We start from the raw sequence: 13278 nt of genomic DNA on the forward strand, positions 1-13278 counted from the left end.
GATATTCAACCTCAGTAGTTTTTTCCCTCGCAGAGACTGTTCTAGCAGTAGCTTCATTTAAGCAACAGAAGGCACTAGGGTTGCATAAGATCCCAAAAGACCTCTTTAAATCAGATTTCTCCACTGGGTACCTTGTAATAATATGGTCACTAAAGCAATTGTGACTAGGGAGCCATGCCTGCCCCATGGAAAGTGTCTGAGATTGTCCCAGTCGTTAGGAAGGGGAGTCCTAACAACTCCTCAAATTACCATCCTATCAGCCTCATAGACAACCTCTAAAGGCTTTTTGTAAGCAAGTGTTGGAGCGGGTTCCTTTTGAATTTCCACGCAGGTTTTAGGCCCAAAATAAGCGCAGTTGACCAGGTCTTCCACTTCCTATTGGTTAAGTGGGAGATGGTGGACATAGAAGGGGGTGGGCCTATTTGTGGCATTCATTGACCTGCATGTCGCTTTTGATTTGGTCCCAAAAAAACATTATGAGAGGTCCTTCATGTGATGAGGAATGCTTGCAACTTGTTACAGATAATCATGCATCTCCACAAAGAGAACTATGCAAGGGTCCGGTGTGGCACAAAAGGGGACCTAACTGAGGCTATTCCTATTGAGATGGGTGTGCACCAAGGCTGTGTCCTTGCGCCTACCCCTTTTTTTGTACATCAACAATTGTGTCAAGTACTTCCTTGATTGTTTTAATGACAGAAAGTTCCCGCCCTTCATTTTGCCCACAATACTCTTTTATTGGATAAAACTAAGGGGCATATTTATACTCTGTTTGCGCCAGATTTCCGTCATATATTTTGACCTAAATCCGGTCAAAAACTATAAATATGGGCCTTAGGGAAGGAAATATTTTAAAAGGTTTGGGAGTTTAATTACTTAGGAGAAGGGTTAAGAAGAGCATATCTGGAACCTTTTGAGGTCTTTTGCCCAAAGGATAGATCTCACTTTTCCTTGGGCTATCTAGATTTTCTGAATTTTCACTGGAAGGGTTTACTGAAGCTACTGTCTTTTTGGGTATTGGTGTCTTGATCTTGGGTCTCAGGGGACATTCTTGTGCAAAATGACCTGCTTTGCCACAATAGAGACATAAATTCAAAGAACGTCTCCTATCTTTTTCTTCTAAAGATAACGAAGAACGGATATTCCCTATTTACTTTGGTTCACTACATTCCTGATTCTTAGGGGCATATTTATACTTGTTTTGCACCGAATTTGTATCATTTTTTTACGCAAATTCAGTGCAAAACTAACTTCATGTTTATACTTTGGAGCTAGACCCGTCTAGCACCAAATGTATGGAGTTAAAGTCATTTTTTGGATGTGGAAACCTAGGTGCATATTTATACTTGTTTTGCGCTTAATTTGCATCATTTTTGTGACGCAAATTCAGTGCAAACTGACTCCATATCTATACTTTGGAGCTAGACTCGTCTAGCGCCAAATTTATGGAGTTAAAGTCATTTTTGGGATGTGGAAACCTATTTTGCGTCAATGAGATGCAAAGTAGGCGTTCCAGTGCAAAAAATGACTATGACCTTAGCGCCATATTTCTCCCCCGTTCTAAAATTATGCATGGGAGGCACCTATTTCCATGGTGGAACATCATGGAATAAGCCCAAAGGTGTCGTCTCCAGGCTCCAGGGAAACCCCCACCCACACCAGAGGAACAGCGGAGGATGGGGTACCTCATCCCTGGTAAGTATAGGTAAGTACAGGTAAGTGTTTTATTTATTTATTTTTTTAAAGTGCCATTGGGGGCCCTGAAATGGGCCCCTCTACATGGCACTGGGTGCAATGGCCATGCCTAGGAGACCCTGGTCCCCTGTGCTGGCCATTGGGGTGGTGGGCATGACTCCTGCCTTTTCTAAGACAGGAGTCATGAGGTATGGATGGTTTTGCATCAGAAAATGGCTCTAGGCAGGTTAGAGTAATTTTTTTAACTCTAACCTGCCTAACATTATTTTGTGGTGCAAAGCCACCTTTCTTCCATACCACCAGCCCCACCCGACTAACATCATTTGTTTTGATGCTAGGCTACCCTTTGCACCGGCTTGCAACATTCCATAAATATGGGCCCATATTTATAGTCTGTTTTCGCCACATTTTTTTTTTTGTGGCATAGGGTGGCCTAACTTGGGCCCTCCTACATGCCACTGTGCCCAATGGCCATGCCCAGGGGACAAAAGTCCCCTGGGCATGGCCATTGGGCAGGGGGCATGACTCCTGTCTTTGCTAAGACAGGAGTCATTTCCATGGGGGTTGTGCGTCAAAAAATGATGCTTATCAGGTTAGTGTCAATATTTTTGACTCTAACCTGACTTGCACCATTCTTTGACACACAACCCGCAGTCTTCCCTACACCTCGGCTGCCCGGTTAGAGTCATTTATTTTTACGCTAACCAGGCGGCAGCGCCGGCTAATGTCATTCATTAAATATGACGCCCGGCTGGTGCATTGGAATAGCGGTAGCCGGCGTTAAACTTTTTGACACAAACCTACGCTAGCGCAGGTTTGCGGCAAAAAGTATAAATATTGGCCATGGTGCCTGGCTGATGCACATAAATGGTGCAAGCCGGTGCTAAACTTTTTGGTGCAAAACTGCATTAGTGCAATTTTGCACCAAAAAGTATAAATCAGGCCCTACTTTGCGTCAATGAGATGCAAAGTAGGCATTCCCGTGCAAAAAATGACTCTATGGCCTTAGCGCCATATTTATCCCCCATACTAAAATCGCACATGGGAGGCAGGAGGGGTCAAAAGCTTGCTTTGCACCATTTTTTAATGCCTGGGTCCGGGAAGGTGTCAGTGGACCTGTGGGCCTATTTCCATGGTGGAACACCGTGAAATAAGCCCACAGGTGCCCTCCCCAGTTCCCAGGGACACCCACACCAGACGGACAGCGGAGGATGGGGGACCCCATCTAAGGTAAGTATAGGTAATTACAGATAAGTTTTATTTTTTTTAAGTGCCATTGGGGCCCTGAAATGCCCCCCTCCCTACATGGCACTTGGTGGAATGGCCATGCCCAGGTTGCTGGCCATTGGGGTGGTGGGCATGACTCCTGTCTTTTCTAATAGATGGTTTTGCATCAGAAAATGACTCTAGGCAGATTAGAATATTTTTTTTTTTACTCTAACCTGCCGAACGTCATTTTTTGGTGCAAAACACCGTTCTTCCATACCGCCAGCCCCACCCGATTAACGTCATTTGTTTTTACTCTAGCCTACCCTTTGCACCGCCTTGCACCATTCCATAAATATGGTGCTCGGCTGGTGCACAGAAATGGTGCAAGCTGATGATAAACTTTTTGGTGCAAAACTGCATTTGTGCAGTTTTGCACCAAAAAGAATAAATCAGGGCCTATGGCCCATATTTATACTTTTTTTGGCGCCGCATTTGTGTCATTTTTTTACACAAAAGCTGTGCAAATGTACAAAATACAATTGTATTTTGTAAGTTTGCGCCACTTTTGCATCAAAAAATGGCGCAAATGCAGTGCAATAAAAAGTATAAATATGTCCCTTAATCTCTTCTTTTTTTCTCAGCACGTACAATAAGACGTGTATTATCTCCTCTACTTTTTTCCCCTTTTCTTTAATTTAATCAGTGATCAAATGTAACAACTAAATCGATAAATTCGCCACAATCTTTGGACGGTTCTACTATATGAGTCAAAACGTCTTTCAACTCATTTGGGAGTCCCTGATAAAATAATGAGGTTCTTTTGCTCCCTGGCCAATGAGTTTCTGATTCTAATCTATTGAAAGTGGTTCCGTATGCCAAGATGTCTTTATTTCCTTGTTTTAAATTCAATAACTCAGGATCACTGGATTGCATGAAGGTGTGTTGAGAAAAAAGTTTCTTCATTTGGGCTTGAAACTCTGGGAAATTATACAAAGAGGGTCTTCGTTTCGGACTAAGGGGATAGACCAATTAGCAGCATTCCCTGCAAGGTGTGAAAGGACAAATGCAACTTTTGCGGCATCATCCGAAAAAGCTGCGGGCCTGCACAAAAACTTCAAGTAACATTGCTTCATGAATATATCAAATTTACTACTATCGCTAGTGAATATTTTGGGCGGAGCCAATGGAACTGGTGTATGTGTCACTACAGTGAGTTTCATAGGTGTTGCTTCTTCAGGTTTATTAGGTTTATTAGGAACAAAGGTTTATTAGGAACAAAGGTTGGTGGTTCGAGAAAGGGTTTGTCTGTTCTGGGAATTGTTCCTAACCATGGTTCCCCTTTAATCTTGAATCTCTCAAGTTGTTCTCTAAGGGAATAATTTTCCTCCCTCAATTGCCCTACCTAAGCCTGAACCTGCTTCAGAACTGGTGTGAGATCCTCCATGTTGACCTCTGTCCGAGACATCTTCACTCGGGCAGACTTAGGCCCATATTTAGCGCAGGTTTGCGTCAAAAAGTTTAATGCCGGCTACCGCCATTCCAACGCGCCAGCCGTGCATCATATTTAAGGAATGACGGGTAGCCGGTGCTGCGGCCTGGTTAATATAAAAATAAATGACTCTAACCAGGCAGTGGAGGCGTAGGGAAGGCTGGGGGTTGTGTGTCAAAGAATGGTGCAAGTCAGGTTAGAGTAAAAAAAAATGACTCTTACCTGTCATTTTTTGATGCACAACCCCCAGGGAAATGACTCCTGTCTTAGCAAAGACAGGAGTCATGCCCCCTTGCTCACTGACCATGCCCAGGGGACTTCTAGCCCCTGGGCATGGCCATTGGGCACAGTGGCATGTAGGGGGTCCCAAGTTAGGCCCCCCATGCCACCTAAAAACAAACAAAACAAAATAATTACTTACCTCTACTTACCGTAGATGGGTCCCCCATCCATGGGTGTCCTCCAGGGGTGGGCGAGGGTGGCAGGGGGAGTCCCTGTGGGCAGGGAAGTGCACCTGAGGACTGCTTCCATGGTCAGAGACCATGGAAATTAGCCCACACGTCCCTTAACGCCTGCCCTTACCCAGGCATTAAAAAACAGCGCAAATCCGGCTGGGCGACATTTTTTAAGGCCCTCCTCCTCCTGTGTGTCAAAATGACGCGGGGGATAAATAAGGCACACATGCCTTAGAGTCATTTTTTGCACGGGAACGCCTACCTTGCATGTCATTAGCGCAAGGTAGGTTTTCACATCCAAAAAATGACCCACACTCCATAATTTTGGCACAGGATGAGTCTAGCGCCAAAGTATAGCTATCCTATGGAGTTAAGTTTGCGCTGAATTTGCGTAAAAAAGACGCAAATCCAGCGCAAACAGAGTATAAATATGGGCCTTAATTTTCATTGGCTTGGCTTTCTGACAAGTCCATGTCCACTCACCTGAATTCCAGGTTCCATAGGAGCGAAGAGAATAAAACCCTCACTCCTAACCACTATTATCTCATATCTGAAATGAACAGGGAACGAGCAAATAGCCTCCGGGGGAAAGGGATAGGGAACAGGGATTTGGAAAGGGAAGAGGAACAGAACACTGGCTCACGAAGGAGCTTTACTGTTGTTCTAAGAAAGTTGCCTTCAGGGCTTGGTGCAGGAATTCTAAGACCAAAAACAAATCAAAAACAAAAGAACTACAAATATCACAGTCTTTCAGCAAAATAACAATAAGTATTATCATTCAATTGGGCAATCACTGAGGCCCATATTTATACTTTTTTAGCACTGCATTTGTGTTGCTTTTTGATGCAAAAGAGGCGCAAACTGACAAAATACAATTGTATTTTGTCAGTTTGCGCCACTTTCGCATCAAAAAGTGGCGCAAATACAGCGCTAAAAAAGTATAAATATGGGCCTGATTGTTTCAGTGAAGTCACAATAATTATTAGCGCTCAATTGCTCAACTATTAAGAACTCTTTTGTAGCTCACAACAAAATCGTTATAAAATCACTTATGAATTTGTCTTTTGTTATTCGTTTTCACACAATAGACCTGATCCAAAACAATCAGAATAAACGTTTAAGTTTGCATAGATATCGCACAATGCTTTCAGGAGTTCACAACATTGGACTTCAATGCTGTTTTTAAAAATACTTCTCAAGCTGTCTTTGGAAAATAGCCTTGTATCACGGGTTTTTCAGCATCGACGAATATCTTTCATAATGCACGATAAGGTCACTAACCTCGAAAAGGCTGAAAACCGAGAGTCGAGAGGGGAATTATTCACAAACCAACTTCTCCTGGAATGTTTCAATTATTTGAGGAAGATGGAATACTGTTTGTAAATTCTCCAGCTGCTGCGAAAGTAATCCGCTCCAGAAAGGGAAGCTCCAATGAAGCCTTGCACTGAAAACACGACTCCTGAAAGAATCACGGAACTCCAGATGACCCGGGAACACCTGCGAGTGAAGGAAGACTTGAAGCCAAGCACAGGAAACACCTTGACAGTTCTATTTATAGACTGGTGTGCTGGTGAGGAGTGATCAGACACTTCTGATGATTCATATGAAGGAATTCAATGTCTCCATAGACCGCTTGGCACACAGTTCACAAATGGGACAACACTTTATTTTATCAATATAAACAAACATGCAATGGAGTATTTGGTTTTCAGACAGAACATCATCTTCCTCACAAGTTACAGAGAAGTGCTGTGCTGTGCTGTAAACACATACATGACATGTTTTATCTTTTTCACACATGCTGATTTATTTTGTGAAAGATCAGCAAGAAGCGTGCATGTGTGAATGCGAATCCTAACACCATCCCACATAGAACAACATTTGCAAAAAGAACAAGTATTGGAAGAAATGCTCAACAATGGCAAACATTCACCCCCAGTAAAGAGATTTGGGCCTAAATCCATCATTTTTGCTACCCATGCCATTCCAGTTTGGACCCAACCATATGCAAATCAGTCTTCACCCTGTTCCCCATGGGAAAATTCCATCCCGAAATGTTAGGCCATGTTTTCCCTGGACTGGAAACAAACATCCTGGGACAAGTTTCTGGCTATCAGCCAAACTAGCTTTAATCCAGTGGCATGGGGAGCATGGTACCCACGTCTGGGCGTACCCATCCCATTTTCTGGCAACAATTGTAAACAGAATAAATGATGGACGGAATGCTGAACAATGTCAAACATTCACCCCAATACAGAGATCTGAGCCTAAACCAATCGTTTTTATGCTACCCATGCCATTCCAATTTGAATCCAGCCCTATGCATGTCAGTATTAACCCTGTTCCCCATGGGAACAGTCCTGTCCAAACTGCCAGGCCAGGTCATCCCTGGAGTTGAAATAAGCATCATAGGACCGGTTTTAGGGTATCACCCTTCATCAGCCAGGTAGCATGAATCCAATGCCATGGGGAAGCACGGGACCCACATCTAGGAATGCCTGTCCTACTTAGGGAAATAATTGCAAAAAGAACAAGTAATGGACAGAATGCTGAACAATGTCAAACATTCACCCCCAGTACAGAGATCTTGATTTAAATCCCTTGTGTTTTTTGCTACCCAATCCATTCCAGTTTGGACCCAACAATCTTCAAACCAGTCTTGACCCTGACCCCCATGGGAACAGTCCAGCCCAAACAACTAGGCGAGGTCTTCCCTGCACTGGAAACAAGCATTCTGGTACCAATTTCAGGGTATCACCTTTCATCAGCCAGACTAACTTGAATTCAGCGGCATGGGGATCCTGGGACAAGTTTCAGGATATCAACCAAACTAGCTTAAATTCAGTGGCATGGGGAGCATGGAACCCATTCTTGACATACCCATCTCACTAAGAGCAACAATTGCAAAAGTAACAAGTGATGGATGAAATGCTGAACAATGTCAAACATTCATCCCCAGTACAGAGATCTGAGCCTAAATCCATCATTCTTTTGCTACTCATGCCACTCAAGTTTGGACCCAGCCATACGCACATCAGTCTTGACCCTGTTCCTGATGGGAATAGTCCAGCCTAAACTACCAGACCAGGTCTTTCCTACACTAGAAACAAACATCCAGGAACCTGTTTCAAGATATCATCCAGGCTAACTTGAATTCAGTGGCACAGGGGAGCCTGGCACCCACGTCTGTGCATGCCCGTCCCATTTAGGGCAACAATTGCAAAAGAAACATGTGATGGGCAGAATGCTGAACAATGTCAAACATTCACCCCCAGTACAGTGATCTGGGCCTAAATCATTCATTTTTAGGCTACCCATGCCATTCAAATGTGTACCCAGCTATATACATATCAGTCTTTACCCCGTTCCCCATGTGAACAGTCCAGTTCAAACTGCCAGACACGGTCTTTCCTGGACTTCAAACAAACATCCTGGGACTGGTTACGGGTATCCACCTTCATCATCCACGCTAGCTTCAATCCAGTGTCATGGGGAAGCACAGGCCCCACGTCTAGAAATACCTGTCCTACTTAGGGCAACAATTGCAAAAAGAACAAGTGATGGACAGAATGCTGAACAATGTCAAACATTCACCCACAGTACAGCGCTCTGGACTTAAATCCATTGTTTTTTTTTGCTATCCATTCCATTCCAGTTTGGATCCAGCCATTTGCACACCAGTCTTGACCCTGCTCCCTATGGGAACAATCCATCCCGAAATGCCAGACCAGGTCTTCCTTTCACTTGAAACAAGCATTCTGGTACCGATTTTAGAGTATCAACTTTCATCGGCCAGACTAACTTGAATTCAATGGCATGGGGAACATGGGATCCACGTCTGGGCATACCTGTCCCACTTAAGGCAACAATTGCAAAAAAGAATAAGTGATGGGCGTGATGCTGAACAACGTTAAACAATAGTCCCCAGTACAGAGATCTGAGTCTAAATCTATCGTTTTTTTGCTATCCATGCTATTCTATTTTGGACCCTGCCATTTGCAAATCATTCTTGACCTTGATCCCCATGAGAACAGTCCAGCCCAAAATGCCAGGCCAGGTGTTCCCTGACCTGGAAACAAGCTTCCTAGGACAGGTTTCCGGGTATCACTCTTCACCACCCACGCTAGCTTGAATCCAGTGGCACAGAGAGTATGAGACCCACGTCTGGGCATACCTGTCCCACTTAAGGCAACAATTGCAAAAAGAACAAGTGATAGACAAATGCTGAACACCGTCAAACATTCACTCCAGTACAGAGATCTAGGCATAAATCCATCAGTTTTTTGTTACCCATACCAGTCCAGTTTGAATCCAGCCATACGCAAATCAGTCTTTGAACAGTCCAGCCCAAACTGCCAGGCCTGGTTTACTCTGGACTGGAAACAAGCATCCTAGGATTAGTTTCAGAGTATCACCCTTCATCAGCCAGGCTAGTTAAAAACAGTGGAACGGGGGAACAAGGGACCCGCATCTGGCATACCTGTTACACTTAGGGTAACAATTGCAAAAAGAGCATGCGATGAACGGTATGCTGAACAATGTCAAACGTTCACCCTAGTAGAGAGATCTGGGCCTAAATCAATCATTTATTTGCTACCCATGCAAACCAAGTTTGGACCCAGCCATATGCAAATCAGTCTTCACCCTTTTCCCATGAGAACAGTCCAGCCTGAACTACTAGGCCTGGTCTTCCCTGGAATAGAAACCAGCATCCTGAAAGAGGTTTCAGGATATTACCCTTCCTCAGCCAGGCTAGCTTGAAGCCAATGGCATGGGGAGCATGAGACCCATGTCTGTGCATACCCGTCCGAATTAGAGCAACAATTGCAAAAAGAACAAGCAATGGAATAAATGCTAAACAATGTCAAACATTCATCCCCAGTATAGAGATCTGGGCATAATGCCATCATTTTTTTGCCACCCATGCCATTCCAGTTTGAACCCACCCATATAAAAATCAGTCTTGATCCTGTACCCTTTGGGAACAGTCCAGCCAAAACTGCCAGACCAGATTTTCCCCAGACTTGAAACAAACATCCGAGGGCAAGTTTCAAAACATGACCTTTCATCAGCCAAACTAGCTTGGAACCAGTTGCATGAGGAGCACAGGACCCACGTCTGGTCATACCCGTCCCACTTAGGGCAACAATTGCAATAAAAACAAGTGATGGACAGAATGCTGAGCAATGTCAAACATTACCCCGAGTATGGAGATCTGGATCTAGATCCATCATGTTTTTGCTACCCATGCCATTTCAGTTTGGACCAAGCCGTATGCAAATTAGTCTTGACCCTGTTACCTGTTGGAACAGTCCAGTCCAAACTACCAGGCCAGGTTTTCCCTGGACTGGAAACAAGCATCCTGGGACAAGTTTCAGGGTATCAACCTTCATCTGCCAGGCAAGCTTAAAATTACTGGCAAGTGGAGCACAGGACCCACGTCTGGGCATACCCGTCCCACTTAGAGCAACAACTGCAAAAAAACAATTGATGGATAGAATGCTGAACAATGTCAAACATTCACCCCCAGTACAGAGATCTGGACCTAAATCCATATTTTTTCTATAACCCATGCCATTCCAGTTTGAAGCCAGTCATATGCAAATCAGTTTTGACCCTGTTCCCATGGGACTGTCCAGCCCAAAACACCAGGTCAGGTCTTTCCTACACTGGAAACAAGCATCCTGGGACCTGTTTCAAAGTATCACACTTAATCATGCAAGCTAGCTGAAATCCAGTGGCATGGGGGGAGGGGGGAGAAGCAAGGGACCCACGTCTGGCATACCTGTCCCACTTAGGGCAACATTTGCAAAAAGAACAAGTGATGGTCGGAATGCTGCAGAATATCAAACTTTCACCCCCAGTACAGTGATCTGAGCCTAAATGCATTGCTATTTTTGTTGGAGGCTTGCCTGGTTTGTAGTGGGTACCTAGGGTACTTACACCTAATACAAGGTTCAATTATCCCTTATTAGTGAAATGTAGGCAGTGCTCTAGCAGCTTAGGCTGTTTAGAGGTAGTTGTAGCAGAGCAGCTTAGGCTGAACTAGGAGACATGCAAAGCTCCTGCAATACCACTATAGTTACACAGTACTTATACGCAATAAAAGACAATACTCAGTGTTACCAAAAATAAAGGTACTTTATTTTAGGGACACAAGGCCAAAAATATCTTAGAGGCAATATTCCTTTTGGAGGTAAGTATTATACACAATATTTACACTGGTAACCAAAATCAGGTAAGTGAGCAGTCATAGAATAGGGCAAACAGTGGAAAATCCAATATATTGCAATATGTCTAGGGGCAATACAAACCATATACTAAATTAGTGGAATGAGAATGTCGAATCCCTCCCCCCCAGGTAAGTGTAGTGTGAAGAGGGGAGCTGGGAGTGTAGGAAAACACCAAAGGTAAGTAAAGTACCCCATGCCAGAGCCCAGGAAAGCAGGAGTAAAGTACAGCAAGTTTTCTCAGAACACAGTACAAGTTATGATAAAGGATTTTGCAAGAACCAAGCAAGACTGCAAGCAACAAATGATGGATTCCTGGACCTGAAGACCTATGGAGAGAGGAGACTAAGGGGCTCATTCTGAGTCCGGCGGGCGGCGGGCACTGCCGGCCGGGCGGAAACCGCCCAAAGACCGCACCGCGGTCAAATGACCACAGGGGTCATTTTGACTTTCCCGCTGGGCCGGCGGGCGATCTCCAGAAGATCGCCCGCCGGCCCAGCGGGAAAGCCCCTGCAACGAGGAAGCTGGCTCCGAATGGAGCCGGCGGAGTTGCAGGGGTGCGACGGGTGCAGTAGCACCCGTCGCGATTTTCACTGTCTGCATAGCAGACAGTGAAAATCATGGTGGGGCCCTGTTAGGGGGCCCCTGCACTGCCCATGCCCCCTAGTGGCATGGGCAGTGAAGGGGCCCCCAGGGGCCCCACGACACCCGTTCCCGCCATCCTGTTCCTGGCGGGTTTTACCGCCAGGAACAGGCTGGCGGGAAGGAGGTCGGAATCCCCATGGCGGCGCTGCAAGCAGCGCCGCCATGGAGGATTCCCTGGGCCAGGGGAAAACCGGCGGGAAACCGCCGGTTCCCCTTTTCTGACCGCGGCTTTACCGCCGCGGTCAGAATAGCCCTGGAAGCACCGCCAGCCTGTTGGCGGTGCTTCCGTTGCCCTCCACCCTGGCGGTTTCAAACCGCCAGGGTCGGAATGAGGGCCTAAGTCCAGAAGTCGAAGAAGATTCCAGGAAGGACAGGAGCCCCTGCCAACCTAGAAGAAGGTGCAAAAGTGGATTCTCCGGTCAGAAGAAAAGTACAGAAGAGCACCAAAGAAGAAGGCTGTAGGTTCCTGTTGGTGCAGGAGATGTCCCACGTTGAGTTGTTGGATGCAGGATGTTTGCATCACTGAATTCCGCCAACAAGCCATGGTTCAAGAAAGTACGTGGTTTGTGTAAAAAAGGAGCTGCCTGGACCCAGGATGGACCTGGGGGTCTCAACCCAGACTGAGGAGACAAAGGGGGCTCTCAGCACTTCAGAGAGCCCTCAGAAGACCAGGCAGCACCCACGGGAGTCCCAGAACATGGGGACAAACAAGGTGCAAAGTGCGGTCATCGCAGTACTACACTGAAAGGTCCCTCGCCGCTGGAGAACAACCCGGCGAGCTGTGCGTTGCAGGGTGGAGTGCTGGGGACCTGGGCTAAGTTGTGCATGAAGTATTCTTGGAAGAGGTGCACAGAACCCCAAGGAGCTGCAGAAGACACGGTCCACAGGGGTACTGTCGCAGCACCGGGAGGCAAGCTCTTACATCCACCAAATTTGAACAGCTGGACCTCTGGACACTCTTGGTCACTTCAGTCCACCACCTGTGTTCCAGGGAGCAGGCTTGTCATCAGGAGTCCCAGAGTACCGGTTGTCATCGCAGAAGGGTGCCTGCAGGGAAGTGACTCCATGACTCCACGGGACATTCCTACGGTTCTTCTGGTGCATGGTAAAAACATGCAGTCTAAGAGAGTGCACACCTTGGAAACTGTTGCAAAAGCTGGCTGGAGCTGAAGTTGCAGGTCATAGGAGTCGTCCTGGATACTTTGTTACAGTTACAGTGGTTCAAGGAGCAGTCTGCGGTTGATCCGATGGTCAGAAGCTGAAGCAGAGGATGCAGAGGAGTCCTGTAGGAATTTTGTACACCGAATCTGAGGAAGCAACCAGAGGGGAGACCCTAAATAGCCCTGAGGGGTAGATTGGCTACCTACCCAGGTATGCACCTATCAGTAGGGGTCTCTGATGTCACCTGCTGGCACTGGCCACTCAGAGGTCTCTAGAGAGTCCCCACACCATGGAATCCAAGATGGCTAACGCCAGAGACACTCTGGATGAGCTCTGGGCACCACCCTGGGGTGGTGATTGACAGGGGAGTGGTCACTCCCCTTTCCTTTTTCCA

This window comes from Pleurodeles waltl, chromosome 6, assembly GCF_031143425.1.
Source record: "Pleurodeles waltl isolate 20211129_DDA chromosome 6, aPleWal1.hap1.20221129, whole genome shotgun sequence".
NCBI classification, from domain to species: domain Eukaryota; kingdom Metazoa; phylum Chordata; class Amphibia; order Caudata; family Salamandridae; genus Pleurodeles; species Pleurodeles waltl.